This window comes from Lycium barbarum, chromosome 9 (genome assembly GCF_019175385.1).
Source record: "Lycium barbarum isolate Lr01 chromosome 9, ASM1917538v2, whole genome shotgun sequence".
Lineage (NCBI taxonomy): Eukaryota > Viridiplantae > Streptophyta > Magnoliopsida > Solanales > Solanaceae > Lycium > Lycium barbarum.
Genome location: NC_083345.1, coordinates 102,262,359 through 102,282,519, shown reverse-complemented (window position 1 = coordinate 102,282,519; position 20,161 = coordinate 102,262,359).

Sequence of the window (20,161 nt, the reverse complement as noted above, 5' to 3'; positions counted from 1 at the left end):
GCGGGTATACCAACAACATATCCAAGTACAAATATCAACAATGGGTATGTCAATTCTATCCCAATCAAGACGATAACACAGAATTCAATATCTATCAACTACTCATGGCACCAAGCCAGCATAATAGAACAATTAAAGTACACATAACAGGGTGGCTAGTCCCAACACACACATCAGGGCCCAACCTAAAGCAATATCAAACCCGACTTCATACCCTAAGGTTCACATGTTGTCTCCGATGTTATAATCTAAATATGTGCTTCGCTATGTGAAGTGTCACCAAAGGTAAGCCACAACCTCCCTAGAAATTAGTGAAACGAGCCCACAAGGGAAAAATTAAAAATTCGGGGACAAAATACCAAATTAAGTACTAGGTAATCACAACCCAACCACTAATTGTTGATTTAACTCAAGGATTAGCCTAATTTCTGATTTCAAGCAAAACCCCCAAATCGGGTATAAACCCTAAGTCTTCAATTCCGGAATTTAACGCTAAAAGTGGTAGATATATGCTTAATAAGCTTAGATTAGTCAATATCTAACATGAACATCACCAATTTATCATTAATAATCCTAGGGAAAATGTTCTTCCAAAACCTTCTTTGAACTCACATCACCATGGGTTTATTAAGGAAAAAAGGGAATCTAACATGATAATGGATTAAAAGGAGAATGAAGAAATGGGAGAGATTTACCTCCAAGATTCTCCTCCAAATATCCCTAAGAACAGTTTCTTAAAGCTCAAATATCGAAATGGGACATAATGAGGGTCTAAGGGCTTTTAACACTTTATTAATGTCACTAACTGCCCGTCACCCGCTTTAGCGGTACTGGGACGGCCCCAACGGTGCCGCTTCAACAGTCACCTAACCGCTTCAGTGGTAATAACCAAAGGTCATTGACCGCTCTAGCGGCAGGGCTACTGTTCCAGCGGTGCTAGTGCCGCCAAAGCGGGCACCAGACACCAGAAAATTCCCACAGTTTCACAATTCGATCCGATTTTTTGACTAGTTCCCGAGGCCATCTGCTTGTATGCCATACATATAGACCCACATAAAAACGTGCTACGAACCCGCCGGTGGCCTCAAAATTTCCAACGGAGGTCTTGTTGACTGAGTCAACCCCCGATGCCTTAATTCCAATTTCCCAACCCAAGTCTCGAAATGCATCCGAGTGCATCGAGAATCGAACTAAAGACACACACAAGTTTTAAACGGCCATTCGGACCTCTCGAAATCGATGAAATTTCAAAAAAGGTCCGTTTTCCCAAAAGTCAACTTTGGATCAATCATTTTTCACTTTATGCCTATATTTTCACAACAGTTGCCCGAATCTAGTCTAGACACCTCGAAAAGCGTGCCAACGGTCCCCTCAAGTCAAAAGTGAGCTAATCAATGTTTGGGAATGGGTGAAAATGCCTAAAAGACTATAACGACTAAACGGGTCGTTACATCAGATACCAATTGAATCGTCGCTCGTCCTCGAGTGAAGAAAAGAAGGAAAGTAGGGTATTACCTGAATCAGTGAACAACTGGGGATATCGGCTACACATGTCAGACTCAGTCTCCCAAGTAGCCTCTTTCACAGGACGGTGCTTCCATTGCACCTTCACAGAAGCAATTTCCTTTGACCTTAACTTCCTAACCTGCCTATCCAAGATCGCGATAAGCTCATCCTCGTAAGTCAAATTCTCATCAAGCAATATAGAATCCCAACGAACAATGTAGGGTACCGTCGGTATGGTACTTTTTCACCATGGAAACATGCAAGACCGAATGAACTCCCGCTAAGCCTGGCAGCAATGCTAACTCATAAGCTACATCACCGATAAAATCCACAATCTCAAATGAACCCATGTACCTGGGCCTCAACTTGCCCCTCTTACCAAACCTCATGACACCCTTCATGGGTGAAACCTTCAATAGAACCTGGTCACTAATAGCAAACTTCAAGTCCCGAACCTTTCGGTCCGCATACAACTTTTACTGACTCTGAGCTGCCAAAAGCTTGGCCTGAATAGCTCTCACCCTATCAAGGGACTCTCTCAATAGATTCGTGATCCAAGGTCGAGCCTAGAACCCATCAAACCAACCAATCGGAGATCTACATCTCCTACAATATAAGGCCTCAAAAGGCGCCATGCCGATGCTCGAATAATAACTGTTATTGTACGCAAACTCTACCAAGGGCAAGTTAAGATCCCAATGACCACCAAAATCAATGACACATGCTCTCAACATATCCTTAAGCACCTAAATGGTCCGCTCGGACTAGCCATCGGTTGGGGGATGAAAAGTTGTACTAAAGTCCAATCGAGTACCCAACTCCTCATGAAATGCCCTCCAGCATCGGGAAGTGAAGATAGTACCCCGATCAAATACAATAGAATAGGGATCTCATGTAATCTCACAATATCCCGAATATACATCTTAGCCAATTTCTTCGCGAAACAAAGTGAGCAGACTTAGTCAACCGATCCACTATCACCCAAATAAAATTAAATTTACCAAGGGTCTTCAGAAGACCCGTGGCAAAATCTATGGTGATCCTCTCCCACTTCCACTCGAGAATGGGCATCCTCTGAAGCAACCCACCAGGTCGCTGGTGCTCATACTTTACCTGTTGACTATTTCCACACTTAGCCACAAAATCGACTATATCTCTTTTCATACGACACCACCAATAGTGCTGTCTTAAGTCACGGTACATCTTAGTCGCTCCCGAATGAATAGAATAGTGAGAGCTATGAGCCTCAGATAAGATCAACTGAACCAAATCACCAACACGAGGAATGCACTTACGTCCTCTAATCCTCAGAATGCCCTCAGAATCAATCACGGCCTCCTTGGCCTCCCCTTTCGAAATCCTATCTCGGATCTTGTTCAACTGAGCATTCTCAAACTGATGAGCCTTGATCCGGTCCGATAATGATGACCTCACCTCAATACAGGCTAAGATCCTACTCGAGGCTGAAATATCAAGACGGACGAAACTGTTGGCCAGAGTCTGAACCTCCATGGCCAACGGACCCTCGAAAATAATCAATCGAGCTAAACTCCCCATACTCACTGCCTTGCAACTCAAGGCATCAGCCTCCACATTGGCCTTTTCGAGATAACATAGAATAGAGATGTCATAGTCCTTCAGGAGCTTCATTCATCGGCGCTGCCTGGAATTAAGATCTCTCTGGGTAAACACATACTGAAGGCTACGGTGATCAGTAAAAACCTCACAATGGGCACCGTACAAGTGGTGCCTCCAAAGCTTCAAAGCGAAGACTACGGCTAGCAACTCCAAATCATGGGTAGGGTAATTCTTCCAGTGAACCTTTAACTGACCGAAAGCATAATCTATCACTCTACCCTTCTGCATCAACACCACACTCAAACCCATATGGGAAGCATCACAATAGACAGCGGAATCCTTACCCTCTACGAGTAAGGCTAGGATCGGGGCTGTGATCAAAAGAAGCTTGAGCATTTAGAAGCTTTCCTCATAATCATCCGTCCACTGGAAAGGAACATCCTTCTGTGTCAATCTGGTCAAGGATGAATCAATGGCAGCAAAACCCTTCATAAAGCGATGGTAATAACTGGACAAACCCACAAAACTACGAATCTCATTAACCATAGTGGGCCTCGCCCAACCCTTCACAGCTTCAATCTTTTGTGGATCAACCATAACCCCTCCTTGGACACCATATGGCCCAAGAATGCTACAGACTCAACCAGAACTCACACTTAGATGGCTCTCATGCTCCTCTCAACTCTTGGAATACACCAAGATGTCATCAATAAACACAATCACAAAGGAATCAAGGAACAGCCTAAAGATGCCATTCATCAAGGTCATAAATGCAGTTGGGGCATTGGTAAGCCCGAAAGACATCACTAGAAACTCATAGTGGCCATATCTCACCCAAAAGGCTGTCTTCGGAATATCCTCCACCCTGATCCTCAACTGGTGATAGCTAGAACGCAAATCCATCTTAGAAAACACAGAAGCACCCTGAAGCTGGTCAAATAGATCATCAATACGAGGCATAGGGTAGTTGTTTCGAATAGTGACCTTGTTCAACTGACCGTAGTCAATACACATCCTTATGGTCCTATCTTTCTTCTTCACGAATGACACAGGAGCACACCAAGGGGAGACATTCGGTCTAATGAACCCCTTGCTCAATAAATCCTACAATTGTTTCTTAAGCTCCCTCAACTTAGCAGGTACCATCCGATAGGAGGGATGGAAATGGGACGAGTTCTCGAGTCCACGTCGATACAGAAATTAATGTCGCGATCGGGTGGCATACCCGTCAAATCTGACGAAAATACCTCCACGAACTCACTCACAATAGGGATAGACTCAATGGGTGGAGATGCAATAGTCGTATCACGAACATGCGCTTAAACACCCCTTACTTACTAACTTCTTCGCCCGAAGGAAGAAAATGATCTTCTTCGGAGTGGGACTAGGAGTACCTCTCCACTAAAGCCTAGGAATGCATGGCATGGCTAAAGTGGTGGGACACATAATCAATGTCGTTGCTCTCTACTATCCCCATACGATGCAGCAGCTCATGCATATCAAGAATGAATTATAGGCATCCTCAGACGTATTACCAGAGAACCTCGGTAGCTCAAACTTCCTTAATCTCCCCACCAGGTCCAGATCAGCAGCAATCATAACAGCGCCCTCCATGGGCCTAATATCCTCACCAGGGGCGGGTATCGCATCAATGTGAGGAGCCGTATCTGTGGTGGGATGTGATGCCCGTGTAGGCCCTTGCTCAGGGTTCTACGCCCCACCCCTAGTCTGTGAACCCCCGCCGATAATAGTAACACTGGCGGCCGCCTGTTAGGCATCAAGGTGAAGTAGAATCCTGGCCATAGTGTCATGCACGGCCGGGTCAGAAGTAACCTTAGGATGTGTCCGTTCTGGGGCCACGCCATCCTCTACAGCCTGGTCTCTACCCAGTTGATACTCTGGCTCGGGAGATGGAGACCTCTCTCGTCGCTGGCCCACCATAGAAGCTCTACCCCTGGCTGAGGTAACCGCGGCCTCTCGCTCTGCCGCGCCCTTTGGTTGTCGCTCGCCCTCGGGTGCCAGCCGTAGCTGCTGGCTCTTGCACCTGACCTCGGGCTATAGTAGCTCAAGTCTTCACCATCTGTGAGAGAGATACCAATTTTATCTTTCCAGATACCAATTCAAATAAAGTAGCATGACAGAAAGAAAGAAAGTGAGATTTTCTAAATGTCCTATAGCCTCTCATAGATAAGTACGGAGCTCATCGTACCAATCCGTGAGACTCTACTGGACATGCTCTTGTATTAAACACCGGGTAACCTAGGGCTCTGATACCAACTTGTCACGACCCAATTTGCTTAGGCCGTGCGGGCACTTACCTTCCCACCTCGCCACCCTCAACCCAATAATGAATAAATACACAAAAGAATGAACTTAAAAGAGCAGAATAAAACAAATACATAAGTCTCACGATATATCTATATATAAATAGTAGTAAGTGCGGAAAACAATAAACACCCCTAGGGTCTAGTCTAAATAATACAAGAGCCTCTAAGGAGAATAATACGATCTAGAATACTAATACATAAATGTCTATGTCTCTGAAATAAAAATAGAATATATGATAGGAAAGTCTTCAAGGTCAGTGGACGTCATGCTCACCCTGGAAACTCGAGAGAAAGCTGACGCGTCGATCAGCCATAGGTCACGGAAGTGGATCCGACCTGGTACTCTACATTCATAAAAGAATGCAGCAAGTGCAAGTCAGTACAAACAACAGTACTGGTAGGCATCATCGGCCGACTAAGCATAGTTAACACAATTAAGATAATAAAGCAGATAAGCAAATAAACTAACCAAGCATAAGACAATACAATCGCAACTAAGTATCCGCCATCGCCTATGTAAAGCATTTAACCCAAATATGTTAAGTCCGAAAATATCAGATCCAATCGAATTACCAAGCATCTCAATCAAGTCATAATGCAATGCAGTGCAATAATGGTATAAATGCAATGCAATGCCAAGCAAATGAGTTGTACATATGTACTCCAGACGAAAATATCGACGTCTCGGTAGCCCAACCCAGCATGACTCGTGAAGTCTATGTGCCACCCATCCCGAATCTTTGCCCAACAGACAGACAGGACCCCGGATCTTTGCCCACGAGGGAGATTCTCGCCGGCACCACCGTGGGAGACCCGCGAAGTCCATGCAACAACGATACCGGAATAGATCATCGGACATCAGCCATCTCATAATAACTCAAGTAATAGAGTCTATCAAAGATCAATTTCTCACAATCAACGATTCCGGAATTGAACCTCGGACATCGGCTTGTCATAATCACTCAAGTAAAAGAGTTTATCAATTATAAGTTTCATACAATCAATGATTCCAAAATTGATCTTCGGACATCGACCTTTTCACAATCACTCAAGTAAAAGAGTTTATCAAATATCAGTTTACTTGCTCAATGATACTGGATCATCACCTGGTATCGGCCATGCATCATGAATGTGAGAGAATGCATGCAATACATATATCAATCATCAACAATCAGGTTCAATATCACAAGTACCAACAATGGGGTACGCCAACAATGTATCATATCACAATACCAACAGTGGTATGCCAACATCGTATTAATATTACATGTACCAACAACGGGTAGACCAACAACATATCCAAGTACAAATACCAACAACGGGTATGTCAATTCTATCCCAATAAAGACGATAACACAGAATTCAATATCTACCAACTACTCATGGCATCAAGCCAGTACAATAGAACAATTAAAGTACACATAACGGGGTGGCTAGTCCCAACACACACATTAGGACCCAACCTAAGGAAATATCCAACCCTACTTCATACCCTAAGGTTCACATGCTGTCTCCAACATCATAATCTAAATATGTGCTTCGCTATATGAAGTCTCACCAAAGGTAAGCCATAACCTACCTGGATTGCCGAACTGCAACACCAACAACTCACTCCTTTGCCTTGCCTTTCCGCTGAACCTCAGAACCAAAGTTGTCTATGCATAATCGAATTCAATATTAGAAATCATGAAAAATGATACTAATATTGCTATTATTTCAATAGGTCAATTCTAACCCTAAAAATTGGGAAAACGGGCACACAAGGGCAAAACGGGAAATTCAGGGACAAAATACCAAATTAAGTACTAGGTAATCATAAATCAACCACTAACTGTTGATTTAACTCAAGGATTAGCCTAATTTCTAATTGCAAGCAAAACCCCCAAATTGGGCATAAACCCTAAGTCTTCAATTCCGAAATTTAAGGCTAAAAGTGGAAGATATATGCTTAATAAGCTTAGATTAGTCAATATCTGACATGAACATCACCAATTTATCATTAATAATCCTAGGGACAATGTTCTTCCAAAGCCCTCTTTGAACTCCCATCACCATGTGTTTATTAAGGGAAAAGAGGAATCTAACATGATAATGGATTAAAAGAAGAATGAAGAAATGGGCAAGATTTACGTTCAAGATTCTCTTCAAAATATCCCTAAGAACAGTTTCTTAAAGCTCAAATATCGAAATGGGACACAATGAGGGACTAAGGGCTTTTAACACTTTAGTATTGTCACTAACTGCCCGTCACCCGCTTTAGAGATATTGGGATCGCCCCAGCGGTGCCGCTTTAACAGTAGTGACCAAAGGTCATTGACCGCTCCAGCGGTGCCGCTACCGTTGTGCTGGTGCCGCCAAAGAGGGCACCAGACACCAGAAAATTCTCAAAATTTCATAATTCGATCTAATTTTTCGACTAGTTCCCGAGGCCATCTGCTTGTATACCATACACATAGACCCACATAAAAACGTGCTACGAATGCTCCCGTGGCCTCGGAATTCCTAACGGAGGTTTCATTGACCGAGTCAACCTCTAATGCCTTAATTCTAATTTATCAACCCAAGTCTAGAAATGCATCCTAGTGCATCGCGAACCGAACCAAACACACACACAAGTTATAAACGACTATCCGGACCTCTCGGAATTGACAAAATTTCGAGAAAGGTTCGTTTGCCCAAAAGTCAACTTTGGATCAATCATTTTTCACTTTAAGCCTATATTTTCACAAAAGTTGCCCGAATCCGGTCTAGACACCTCGAGAAGCATGTCAACGGTCCCCTCGGGTCAAAAGTGAGCTAATCAATGGTCGAGAATGGGCAAAAATGCCTAAAAGACTATAACGACTAAATGGGCCATTACAATTGCAAACACCACTTCTGCTAACTCTAATTCATGAGTAGGATAATTCTTTTCATGAGTCTTCAATTGTCTAGAAGTATAGGCAATAAGACAGCACCTAAATCTGAACCGGAAGCATCAGAATAAACCATAAAATCCTTACCCTCCATGGGCAAAGCAAAAATTGGTGCTGTAGTCAACAAAGTCTTGAGCTTTTGAAAGCTCTCTTCACACTTATCGGACCACTAAAACAGTACCTCTTTCTGCGTCAAACGGGTCAAGTGTGATGCAGTAGAAGCAAACCCCTTCACGAATCGACTGTAGTAACTAGCTAACCCCATGAAGCTGCGGATTTCTGACATTGATGTGGGCCTAGCCCAATCTCTGACGACCTCAATCTTTTTGGGATCAGCCATAATCCCCTCTTTCGAAACCACGTGTCCTAAGAAGGACACCGAATCAAGCTAAAATTCACACTTAGGAAATTTAGCATACAACGCCCTATCCCTCAACAATCCAAGGACAAGCCTCAGATGTTTTTTATGATCTTCCTTGCACTTCAAATAAATCAATAAATACAATTACAAAAGAATCTAAAAATGGCTTAAAAATGCGGTTCATCAAATCCATAAAAGTAGCAGGGGCATTAGTGAGCCTGAAAGACATGACAAGAAAATCATAATGCACGTATCTAGTCTGAAAAGTTGTCTTAGGGATATCCTCTGCCCGAATCTTTAACTGATGGTAGCCCGATCTCAAATCAATTTTAGCGAAAACACAAGCTCCTTGAAGCTGGTTAAATAGATCATCAATGCGAGGAATAGGATTTTTATTCCGGATGGCGACTTTATTTAGCTGGCGGTAATTAATGCACATCCGCATAGCTCTATGCTAATTTTTCACAAAAAGCATAGGAGCACCCCACGGAGGGACTCTCGAGCAAATAAAACCCATATCGAGAAGGTCCTGAAACTGTTCTTTCAACTCCCTCAACTCAGCTGGAGTCATACGATATGAAGGGATAGAAATAGGGCAATTCCCTGGCTCTAAGTCAATGCAGAAATCAATATCACGGTCAGAAGCCATACCGGGTAAGTCTGCAAGAAATACCTCTACGAACTCAAAAACTACAAGAACTGACTCAAGTGGTCGAATCTCGGCATCAGTATAACAAATATGTACCAAATAAACCAAACACCCCCTCTCAACGAGTTTCTTAGCACGAACATAAGAGATAATTTTCTTGGGAGAGGGATTAAGGTTTCATCTCCACTCAAGTCTAGGTATCCCGGGCATGGCTAAGGTGACAGTTTTAGCCTGACAGTCTAGGATCGCATGGTAGGGAGACAGCCAACTCATACCCAGAATAACATCAAAATCTACCATGTCTAAACTCATTAAGTCTACCTAGGTACTATAACCCATAATCGTAACAGTGCAAGATCAAAACACTGTATTGACAACCATAAAATCTCTGACCGTAGTAGACATAAAAATAGGAGTATCAAGTGAGTCACAAGTCGTATCAAAGCTCCTCGAAAAATAAGTAGACACATACGAAAATGTGGAGCCCGAATCAAATAGTGCAGAAGCCTGCCGGCGATAGACTGAGATAGTACCTGTGATAGCTGCATCACATCGCCCTCTAGACTGCCTGGCATAACATATAAAGAGGCGTGCCCACAACTAGCCTAAGACCTTTCCCAGTCCCCTGAACTGTCTGAGAACCACTCTTACCAGGCTGATAGCCACACTTGTTGGACTGAGCACCATCTTTAACTGTCGTGTGACCACCCTGCCCAGTTGTTCCCACCAAAAGATCCCCCTCCTCTAGCCAGAGAAACTGAGGGCCTGGGAGCCTGAAACTGACCACTCTGGTTATCCTGCCTGAGTCTAGGACAAAACCTCTTGATGTGCCCCAGCTTAACACACTCGAAGCAGGCACGATCAAGAGTGGGCCTCTGAACTGACAGTAAGGAAGTTTAAAAACCTCCGTGATCTGGAACTCGAAACTGAGAGCCCTCTGCCTGGCTGATAGAGTACTGAACGACTCTGGATGAGACTGCAACCGAAGTCGACGTAGTCTGCTGAAACTGACGACCTGAGTAACCTGTGATCCCTATCCCTCAAAAAATGTACCACTTAAATTATCAATCTTCCGGGTATTTTTCTCTGCATATTTGTTGTAGCCATCCTGACGGACATCCTCAAAAGTTTTCACACGATCCACAGTCTCCTGAAAAGTACAACCCCTTGTTACCAACTGAAGGGCAGTATTCAACCCTTTCAAAAAATGTCTAACCCTCTCCTCCTCGTTAGGCAAAAGTTGGATAGCATAACGAGCCAAAGAGTGAAATTGGGACTCATAAGCAACCACAGAAGAATTTCCCTACTCAATATTACTGAACTCATTGCGCCTCCTGTCTCTCAAAGTATAAGGAACATACTTCTCAAGAAAAATCTGGTAGAACTGAGTCCAAGTTAATGGAGGCAAACTCGCTGCCCTACACACTAAAAAAGCCATCCACCATAACTTGGTATCTCACATTAGCGAAAAGGTCACAAACTCCACTCCATGCTTCTTAACTTCCCCCATCTTATGGATTCTCTCGTGGCAATTAACAATGAATTCATAAGCATACTCTGCCTCAGTACCAAAGAACTCTGGAGTCTTCATCTTACTGAACCTTCAAAACAAATCATGTTCTTCACCTACCATCACCGATCCTTCCACTAGCCTAGGAAATAACTTAGGTCCTAGGGCCTCATCCAAATGGGGAGCCACAACTGCGGCATGCTATACCCCTGGTGCCTAAACTGGAGCCTGAGTCGGCCACCCACTCTCGCACCCTGATTACCTACTGCTGCTGGTAACACACCTGCCTCTACTAAATCATTCAGTAGGTTCAACACTCGGACCATAACATTTGACAGCACTGGAGTAATAATAATATCTGGCTGAGCTGGTGCTGCTGCGAACTCGGCTGCCTCATCCTAAACAACCTAAGGCTCAAGGGTCTCAGCGCGTTGCTTACCAGCCGCAGGAGCCCCGCCCCCGGATGGTGCTACTGCTCCCCTGCCTCTACCATGACCACGGCCCGTGGCCTGGCCTATTCCTCTATGAGTTGTAGCCCCAGCGGCCTGTCCTTCCCCGTGAGCTGCGACCCCATCAGCCAGCGCAGGTACTTCGTTAGTTGTTCCTGTCGCACAAGTCTGCACCATCTGTGAGAGAATAGAAAAAAAAAAGTTAGATACCAATTGGAATCAAGCAGCACGAAAGAAATTAAAGTTTCCTGGTATTCCATATCCTCCCGAAGATAAGTACAAACATCTCCGTACCAATTCGTAGGACTTTACTAGACATGTCCTTGTACGATGAGATCAATGAACCTAGAGCTCTGACACCAACTTTGTCACATCCCAAACAGAAGCAAGTGGCACCCACACTAGTCCTATAGTGGGCGAACCAATCCCTTAACCCATTATTAAGCCACTTCCAATTACTTAAGCCAATTAAATAACATTGGTGACGAATAATGGAATAAAATGTGTGACAATAAAATGACTAAATAGCAAGTGCGGTAATCTAGCTATTACATCCCCAAAATCTGAAAGTCACTGCATAAAGACTCTAATCAACAATGTCTAAAAGAAGAGATATTGTCTAAAAATAAACATAATGTATGGAATGAATATAGACATCTGAAATAAATAAAGGTCTTCAGGCGGCATGGAACGGATAGGAGCTCACCCTCTAATCTTGTAGTGAATAACCTCAACTAGATACAAGGTCTTGAAGACGTCTCTGGCTCAAAATCTGCACTCACAAAAAAAGTGCAACAAGTGTAGGTCAGTACAAACAACACGTACTGATAGGTATCATAAGCCGACTAAGATTAGTATCATGCTTACATACATAAAATAAATGAAATAAGCAGATAGGCACAACAGACATATATCACAAATAATATCCTCAAATAATCCACTTCCAGAACAATCCACCAATTATCAACACTAAAACACCAATACTCAAGCCAAAAGTAAAACAATAAACAATGAAGTTTCCAGTGCTGCCACATATCTGTACACACGTGCTAAATGGTAATGTTTCCCCCAAATAGCTATGACCTGCAGGGGACCCATTGTGTCTATGTACCACTCGTTCCAGAACAAACCTCGGACCATGAGCTCACACTAGGCTACATCGTCATTCCCTGTCAAATGTGCCTTAAAAGATGTATATGTTCCATCTCAATTATCATCAACAACGTCTCATAATCAAATCACAAGGAATGACTCAACAACACGTATCAAGTCAACATTAATGAAGTATAATCAAATAACACGTCACAATAAGACTCACAAATAGTATACTCAATGATAGTATAATATGAAGCTATCTCAATCAGTCTCTGAAGGGTATTTATGAACGCCTTCCTTGCAACGGTCTCAAGAATACAATTCAAGCTTATCAACCTCAGCAATGGGGAAACACTTCACACTTTAATCATGCAACTAACAACAATCACCCAAACTCCATTTCCGAATTTCTAGACATGCTTTCTCCCATAGAATCTACGACATATACAATCAACTAATAAAAGTCTAACTCAAGTAAACCGTAACATACCTCAAAGCTGAACTGGAATAATGCCATCACTTCGCAATAGCTTTTCCTTTCCTCAAAGCTTCAGAACGTTCAAATTCTAGAATTACAATTCTAAGTAAGTAAAGGATCATCAAATTACAATAACAAATTAGGGATGACTGTCACGACCCATTTTGCCTAAGCCGTGCGGGCACTTACCTTACCACCTCGGTAAGCGAACCCTCAACCCAATAATGAATAAATACATCAAAGAATGAAATTAAGCAACATAATAGAATAAATATGTAAGTGTCACAATATATATATATATATATATATATATATATATATATATATATATATATATATATGTATAATAAGATAATGCGGAATGATAATGATACCCCCAGGGTCTAGTCTAAATAATACAATAGCATCTATAAAGGGAAATAATACAATCTGAAATACTAGTACATAAAGTATCTATGTGTCTGAATAGAATAGGACATAAAGATAGAAAAGTCTTCAAGGCAGCGGACGGCCATGCTCACCTGGAAACTCGAAGAGAAAGCTGAAGCGACTATCAGCCACGCGTCACAGAAATGGATCCAACCTGATACTCTGCATTCATATAAGAATGCAGCAAGTGCAGGTCAGTACATCAACAGTACTGGTAGGCATCATCGGCCGACTAAGCATAGCTAACACAACTCAGACAATAAAGCAGATAAGGAGATAAACCACAAGTATAAGTTAATGTAATCAAATCCAAGTATCCGTCATCGCCTATGTAAAGCATCTAATCCCACATGTGCCAAGTCTGAATATATCCAATCCAAATCCAACATTACAGTACAACACCAAACATCTCAAAATCAAATCATAATGCAATGCAGTAGTGTATGGATGCAATGCAATGCCATGCAAATGTTGTGTACACATATACTTCAGACTAAAATATCGACATCTCGATAGCATAACCCAGTTTGACTCGCGAAGTCTAAGTGTCACCCGTCCCAGATCTTTGCCCAACAAACAGCCGGGACCCCGGATCTTTGCCCATCGGGGGTTCTCACTGACACCACGCTGGGGGACCCGCTGAGTCCATGTACTATCAACCATTTCGGAACTAATATCGGATATCAGCCATGCAATTAACGATTCCGGGATGAACATCGGACATCAGCCACCTTACGTCACTCAAGTAAAATAGTTTTATCCAGTATACATGTCACACGATCAATGATTCCGGAATGAACATCGGATATCGGCCATCTCACGTCACTCAAGTAAAAGAGTTTTGTTAATTATCATTAGTATCTCAACATGTATCATGACAATGCGAGTGCGTGCAATGCATGTATCAACATCAGCAATCATGCTCAATATCATAATTACCAACAATGGGCATACCAATAATATATCCAATTCACAAATACCAACGGTGGGTATGCCAACAATGTATCTGAATCACAAATACCAACAGTGGGTATGCCAACAATATAACTGAATCACAAATACCAATAGTGTGTATGCCAACAATATCGTAATCAAGATGATAACCAGAATCCAATATCTATCAACAGCCTATGGCATCAGCAACACAATAGAACAATAAAATACAACACAATGGGGTGGCTAGTCCCAACACACAACAGGGCCTAACCTAAGGCAATATCCATCCCAACTTCATACCCGAAGGTTCACATGCTGTCTCCGATAATATAATCTAAATATGTCCTTCTCTATACGAAGTCTCACTAAATGTAAGCCATAACCTACCCGGATGGCCGAACCGCAAGACCAACAACTCACTTCTTTGCCTTGCCTTTCCGCTGAACCTCAGAACTAAAGTATTCTAAGCATAATCGAATTCTAGATTAGAAATCAAGAAGAATGATACTAATATTTATGCTATTCAAATTAGGTCAATTCTAACCCTAAAATTTGGGAAAACGGCCCCACAAAGGAAAAAGGGGAAATTCGAAAGCAAAACATCTAATTAAGCACTAGGTGATCATAACCCAACCACTAATTGCTGATATAAATCAACGATTAGCCTATTTCTAATTTCAAGCAAAACTCCCAATTTGGGTATAAACCGTAACTCTTTGATTCCGAAATTCAACACTAGAAATGGAAGATATATGATTAAAAAGCTTAGATTCATCAAAATCTAACATAAACATCATAATTACCTCATTGATGAGCCGAAAGAAAAGTTCGTCCAAACCCTCTTTCAACTTCCATCATTAAGGGGTTATTAAAGGGAAGGGGGGAATCTAAAATGATAATGATTAAAGGAAGAGTAAAGGAACAAGTAAAATTTACCTCCAAGAATATCTCCAAAATATCTCCAAGAACTGTTCCGAAAGTTCTAATTTCGAAATGGGAAATAATGAGGGTCTAAGGGGTTTTAACACTTTATTAATTTTGCAAACTGCCTGTCACCTGCTTTAGCGGCACTGGGACTGCCCCAGCAGTGCTACTTTAGCGGTCACTCAACCGCTTCAGTGGTAAAGGCAAAGATCAATTGACCGATCCAGCAGCAGGGTAACCGCTCCAGCAGTGCTGGTGCCACCAAAGCGGGCACGAGACACAAGAAATCTTACCCAAGTTCACAATTTGATCAGATTTTTTGACTAATTCCTGGGGTCATCTGCTCATACCATACACCTAGACCAACATAAAAACACGCTACAAATGCGTCTGTGGCCTCGAAATTCCCAACGAATGTCTCATTGACCGAGTCAACCCCCGACGCTTAATCTCAATTTTCAACCCAAGTCCCAAAATGCATCCGAGTGCATTGGGAACCGAAGCAAATACGCACACAAGTTCTAAATGACCATCCGGACCTCTCGGATTTGACGAAATTTAAAAAAAAAATCGTTTATCCAAAAGTCAACTTCGGGTAAACTATATTTCACAAAAGTTTCCTGAATCCAGTCTAGACACCTCGAGAAGCGCGCCACTGGTCCCCTCGGGTCAAAATTGAGCTTATCAATCCTAAAAAAAAGGGTAAAAATGCGGAAAGGCTATAACGACCAAACGAGACGTTACAATGACAATCCCACCAATTCTACGCTTAATCAAATGGGTTAATTATCCTTAGGGTTATTATCGTCTCAATGCTAGTCTCAAGCATCATATAGAATCAATTAATGTGTTCTCTAATCATTTCAAACCTACAATTCTGTTTTTACCTAAAGTTCCTATTTTTATTGGAACCCTAGGTCTCAACAACCATTTTCCATCACTGAATATCAAGTTCTCATGCTATGAAGCGATAATCTTTACTCTTAGAAAATTAAACAACAATAAAAAATATCCATTAACATTTTAGGGTTTCCTTGGTATTTGTGTTCTACCCTTCAATTCCCATTAAAGGTCCTTTGATTGAAACAAGAATCAACTAAGAACATTACGTGAAGAAAGTTAGTGATTAAGGCTTCCCTTTGATGGAGAATAGTGCCCTAACCTTAGAAAGTCATCTATATGCTCTTGGGAACTGTTCTTGGGATTATGTGCGGAGTGGGGTCGAAATAAGGTATTTAAATCGGGTTTCTGACTTAAAGCTGTCCTGCCGCTGCAGCGAGAACTACCCTTGCTGCAGCGGCCATTTGAAAAATCGACCCTTCGTTGCAGCGGCCTCCCTTCTCCCTGCAACGAAGCAGTGTAATTTGGGCAGTGAGCAAGAAATTTTCTACATTTTTATACTTAGTCTCTCAAAATCAGAAATTTTCTACATTTTTATACTTAGTCTCTCAAAATCATTCTAAGGCCCTGTGAACAAAAGCCAACAAACAAAAAAAAAGTTAAAAACACATCATAGATTCACTTGCAAGTCACAAAACACAATCTAAAACACACCCCAATTTATTTAGGTCCGCTCATTCCTAACCTCAGGAAAGTACTAGCAAGGGTAAAATGGTCGATGCACGCATAACAACCAAGCGGGTCGTTACACTTTTTTTTATTCTATTTTCTAAATATTCTTCCATGTGTGTAAATATGATGATTTTTTCATATTATTCTTTTCATTTGCATAATCATATTAGTCATAATCCTAGTTCCTCAAGGAAACCTTCTACTTACTTAGAATCTTCTTTTCCTCAATCAACAATATTCTTTAGTCTACTGTAAATGACCTGGTTCCTTCACTATATCTTCACTGCTTGTAGTATACTCTTGGTAGCAGTTCTTTATTCTAGATATGATAAGGAAGTTTTTTCTTGTAGTATCTTGTTTATGAACACCACCGGTCCTTTGTTGAGACTTGAAGGACCCGGTTCTTGCATATGTATGTTATGTTTTAATATTCATTTATTAATAATCAAAATAGTCATATTGTTAACCTTAGCTCGTACCTCTCCATCTCATATTGAACAACTTAGCACATGTAGGTCTATAGGTCATGACACCCTCAACTAATTTTCCCTTTGATGATGACAACCTTGCAGCAAAAACATAACTCTTATCATTAAAGTCGTATGTGCACTCAGGTGCAACTCTTCTCTTGTTTCTTTCCTCCTTGTACCTCATTGTCTCTTGATACATAGTTGGTCAATTATCAAAAATTCATTTCAAGCTCTGAACTATATTGAGACAACATCATCTCAACATGAAACTTTTCTCAACTCCAAGGAAACTCCAAAATGATTCTAATGTTAAAGATAGACCCCCAACTAAACTAGAACCTTTCGAACTCCCAGGCTCTCAGCATATGCTTCTTTGTTAGATGTAAAGTGAATAATAATATGGGTTTGAATAACCATTTATAAATCTCCTAGATTTACTATCTTAGTGTTATCAAGGTTTGATTTCGGATTTTTTTTCAGAACTTTCTACTTCTCTGACAATTTCCTCGAGTGGCATATCGTTTCTAAATCCTGTAAGTCACTCATGCAATGTTGTGTCATCTCATTACATGTCAAAGTTGCGAATTAAATAGGATTAAAAGTAATTTGCTAAAAAATAAAGATAATAAATAATCGACAAATAAGGAAAAGTAAAATACTTCATTAATTGAAAAGCTTTGTTAACTGTTTTGAGATAAGGCCTCAAATAAAGGTAGAAGCGAATGGTATCACTTTCAGTGTCATCCTCTAGGGTTGGGTTCCATCTCTCTTCTTCTTCAGCCTTAAGCAAGAATAGATTCTACAATCCATCTAGTACTCCATCTTTTTCCTTTTCAACTTTATGAATGACCCCAGCTTGTTGAAATTTCTGACTCAACAGTGGTAAAAGCTTAGGTAGGGGATAGTAAAATTTATCCCAATGAGGTGATTAATTCATATTTTTTGGTAAGTGTAGGGGTAGGACCAAAAATAATTGTTTGTGTGCCTGGTTGAATGGGCTCGTTTACTCCTTCAAGTTCTGGGACAAGACCTTTGTCAGGTTCAAACCCATTCCAAAGCATTATGCTCATTATATTGTCACTCCACCAATTCTTCTTGTTTTCATCTTTAACATTTCCTAATAGCTCCATAGTGTCGAAGGCTACTCCATCCAGCTCACCAATGCCTTCAATCATATGAAAGCTTTGATCTGGGTATATAGAGTTGCTACTTTCTCGATAAACAAGCACCTCTTAGTGATCCCATTCAAATTTAATAGCTTGATAAAAGGCAGAAGGCACAACACTAGCCATGTGGATCCACGGCCTTCTCAATAGCAAGTCATCAGCAGATGAGATATCCATCAAATGGAACTCTACAGTGAGACTAATCTGCAGGTTCAGATCAATCTCCAATAATGTTCTTTTAGGAGCCATCAAAAGCTTTCACCTTCAGTTGCCTCCTCGAATCTCAAAATTTTTTATCCTCAACCTTTTCAAAGTAGTGAGTGGACATATATTCAAACCGAAACCTCCATCAACCAAAACTCTAGCAATGAACTTGTCTTTGTACCAAACAATAATATGTAACACCTTGTTATGCCCAGACCTTTTGGAAACAATTCGTCTTCAGGAAAAGATATTTTGGGGGACTCAAACACTTGCTTCACCATGTTTGTCATTTCTTTACTAGTAATACCAGTAGGCACAAGCTTCATATAAAACCTTCATCAAAGTATTTGATGTGCCTCAAAACTCTGAAGCAAAGACAATATATATATATATATATATATATATATATATTTAGGGCAGGGGTCTTGTTCAGAATGATCCATTACCTATTACTTTTTGGTCTGCACCTTCGTCCAAAGATTATCAACTTTAACCTCTCGTGTTTAGGTATTCTCCTTGATAGGTTCTTGATGAGTATGTTAAATATAGTGTATATATTTTTGTATGTTCAAAGGAGATAATTAGCCTTCCTAATTATCTGCCGTTATCTTCCTAGAGATTTGCCAATAATCATGGCATGTACATAGTCAAAGGTGATAATTAGCCTTTGACTTTATTAGCATATTGTTTCCTACAGATTTGCCGATAATTATGGCATGTACATAGTCAAAGGTGATAATTAGCCTTCCTAATTATTAGCATATTGTTTCCTAGAGATTGGCCGATAATCATGGCATGTACATTGTATATATGCGGTTCTTCCCTTTGTGAATAGGCAAGGAAAACATTTCCATAATCTTTCATGGTATCAGTTGCCTAGGGATTTTCTCTGTCTTCCGCTCGCCCTAGCTCGAGTTTCCTTGCCCACCATCTTCTTCCTTCTATCTCTCGTTTTCCGGCCATCCTAAATGTCGGACAGTCATTTGGTTTTGCAATTGGTAGGTAGTCTTACAAAACCGTACCGTGGTGTGGGTACGGTAATCCGGCAAAGCAATCCTCTTCCTCATTTCTATAAGGCTCGGTCTATGCTTGTTCTTGAAGAGGCCGGGATGTCTAAGGAAGCAGCCACCGAATCAGCTATGGTGGTCACTTCAAATGATGACGGTCCGATTACTTCTGAAAAATGGGGTCGTTCTAAGGGGAAGCAAGGTGTGCAACACTCTGGTGGTCGCCGCAACAACGGTGGCCGGAAAAACAACAGTTCCGGTGGTGGTGGACGCAACTCCGGCAACGGCAAAGGTGGTGGCCGGGGACAGAACTTCGGTGGCCAAGGCAGGAGCTCGTCATTCCCGCAACAGCAGCATCAACCTTATCCTTGGGGTTGGTATGGTCAAGGTTGGCCCATTCCACCTTGCCCATACCCAACTCAAGGTTGGGCCAGACCTCCTGTTCCTCAGCAGCGCCAGCCCAGTATCTTGGGCCTAAGACCTCAGGAAGCTTATGTTCAACAACAAGCACCACCTAATTTGGGGCAGCCCATGTCGTATGCTCCTACGGATATCGAGACAGCAATGCATACTATGTCTCTTCAC